The 3,168-nt window shown below is 33.8% G+C and overlaps 1 pseudogene; it reads left to right on the forward strand.

The window, feature by feature from the left end:
* The first annotated feature begins 691 nt into the window (after positions 1–691).
* LOC145047299 (putative carboxylesterase 12 pseudogene) lies at positions 692–1,779 on the forward strand (annotated as a pseudogene).
* The last annotated feature ends 1,389 nt before the right edge of the window (positions 1,780–3,168 follow it).

Here is a 3,168-nt window from a genome sequence, read left to right on the forward strand (position 1 = left end):
AGTGATCTATAGAAGACAAATTTCATGTTTGCTCTTTACTTGACACTTACACTATATCTGCAATTTAAACAATGATGCCATATATATACATAGATATAGATATGTTATTTCTTCCATGCATATTGGTTTTCTTTCATTATTTTTAGGAATTGATTTGAATTTTAATTAGATTTCACAACATGAGATTTATGCATGGGCAGCCACTACTTGTATCATTAAATAAGGATCATGTTAATACCATTCGTTCCACTATAATCCTTGGTAATATAACACGAGTTAAGAGTTTCTGTTTAACATTTTACACTGTTTTTGTTTATTTAGTAATCAAAAAAATCCTTACAGCCTTATGTTTTTTTATCAAAACCAAAAGACAACCATGTTTATCTCATTAAGCCGGATGCATACGAAACAAGAACTAGGTTCTTAGAGAACATGTATTTTGATCCAAAACTCACAATAAGAACCTTCATTTTCAAAAAGCTAAGGATGTTTAGCTTGCTGGTTAATCATTAGAGAACAAGATTTTGTATTCGAGTGATAATTACTTGATTAACCAGATAAATTAGTTAAACTATCAATAATTAACACGTGTACGTTTTTTTGTTATCTATTTGATTTTAATTTTTCAACAGGACTTTGTTTTAAATATTATTTAGTATGTATAATGTATAATATCTATAGTTATATATGTACAATATCTATAGTTAGCTTCTTTCATTTTCAACATGGAATCGTCCACCAACGAAATCATCAAAGAAATCCCTGGTATAGTTCGTATTTTCGAAGACGGTCGCATCCACAAACTCCAAGTTCCTGATATTGTTCCAGCCGGCGTCGATCCTTCCTCCGGCGTCAATTCAAAAGACGTCGTCTTTTCACCACAGAACAACGTCTTTGCTAGGCTTTACGTTCCAAAAACCACAACCATAATCCCCCACCACAAACTCCCGCTTTTAGTCTTCTATCACGGTGGTGGTTTCATGATCGAATCTGCTAAGTCCTCTCTGTACCACAACTTCCTCAACCTCGTCGTCTCAGAATCCAACGTCGTCGCCGTCTCCGTCGACTACAGACTAGCGCCGGAGTTTCCTCTCCCGATCGCTTATGAAGACTCATGGGAAGCGATCAAGTGGATTGCCGAGCATGTTAACGGAAATGGTCCAGAGCCATGGTTGAACGAATACGCCGATCTTCAAAACATCTTCCTCACCGGCGACAGTGCCGGAGGTAACATAGCACACCACATGGCGATCCGGGTCGGATCGGATACCCCCTCCGGTTTAGGGTTCCAGGGTGTTATCTTGTTTCACCCGTATTTCTGGGGTAAGGAACGGGTTGGTAAGGAGTCTGACTTTATTGAACCCCGGTTGATTGCTCTTTTTAATGACGCATGGGCTGTGGCGCACCCGGGAAGCAGCGGGCTGGATGACCCATTGATCAACCCGGGTATAGATCCGAAAATATCGGGTATGGGTTGCTCCAAGATGATGGTTTTTATCGGTGGGAATGATTTGATGAGAGAGAGGGGATTGTATTACAAAGATTTGGTCGAGAAAAGTGGGTGGAAAGGACATTTGGAAGTGGTGGAGGATGAAGGAGAGGAACATGTGTTTTTCTTATTCAACCCTTCTTGTGCAAATGCTTGTACTTTGCGTACTAGAATTTGTACATTCATCAATAATGCTTGAGAGGAATGTATTGTTCGTCGACATAAAACCCTCATGCTTTAGCTTTACTTTGTAATTTATTATTTTTTAATATTATCTTTTGTTGAATTTACAGATTGACTTTTTTATAGCGATCAGAAGAGAAACCGACAGAAACATAGTTTATGTTTAGCTAATTTTGTAGTGTATGAATGTTTACCCCATATTTGACTATTTTTTAAATGAATGATCCACATAGTAGCATAATAAGTTCAACTATTTATAAATCAACAATCATTATAAAATTCACCAAAATAGTTTAACCATATTAATATCTACATTTTGCACAAAATGTTAGATTATATAGTTCAACTTTTTTTATAGTATGTCCGATTTGCGTTTGTACAATCTTTAAGATGTACAAAATACTACGTCTATTTCTGTAATATTTTCTTATCAACTCTAAAAAATAGTTGTGGTTAAACTTATGAATAATCTAATATTTGGTTACGAAAATCTCACAACAAATTGAGTGTATACAACAATGATTTGATGAGAGCTATTTATATTTATGGCTATTGTTATAGATATTAGAACTACATTATAACTCGCGTTTAACACGGACGAGCGTATAAAAAAATATAGAATTGTAAACATATATTGCATCATAGGAAGCATGACAATTACAAGTACATTATCATAGCTATTTTAAATTCATCATCATACATTACAATAGTTATTTTAACCTCATAACAATTAAAAGAATAAATAAAAAAACTAATAAATCGTAGAGTAATATAAAATATTTAAATAGTTCATTACAAAAAACAACTATGTTCGAATGCAAATTAAAATGTATATAATCACAAATATCTAATTGCCATAATCACTTTATCAAAATCAAAATGGAATGAAAAAACTTGTTGAGAATGATGTGCCGGAACCACATACTCAATCGTATTTCCTTTAAAGAAATATAGGGTACTGTTTCTATAATTCCACTATTCATGTGCACTTTCATTGTAGTTACAAACATCTACTTTAACCCATCGATTTTGAATGAAAACCCAAATAGCCCACAAATGATCTCCACTTACAGAGAAATATCCCAATTTTCCGTGAAACTTGATCAGTCTCAATGCATACGGTTTGAAGTCATTAATAGTAGAAGGTGTAGATATGAGTATATATTCTTCTGAATAAATATCAAATCGCAATATGGTATCATTAGATAATAAGAAGTATACGACACCGCCACTTGTAACTGCCTCATCAGAAACAGAATAAACAGATGATGGTAACTGGATATTTTGAAACTCCCTCCACTGCCATGTAGTAGATGAAAACAATTCTATGTTGTAGTAATCGTAGTCCACTTTTTTCCTTTGACATATCACTATAAATAAAATAACATATAAGTAAATAATAAAGTAAATTAATAACATAAAATGTACTACATATAAACTTTTACGATGGCTTTGTGTATGACAATCGAATGACCTTGAAATGTAATGGGTTCGAA

Source organism: Lactuca saligna, chromosome 5, assembly GCF_052625555.1.
Source record: "Lactuca saligna cultivar CGN05327 chromosome 5, ASM5262555v1, whole genome shotgun sequence".
NCBI lineage: Eukaryota > Viridiplantae > Streptophyta > Magnoliopsida > Asterales > Asteraceae > Lactuca > Lactuca saligna.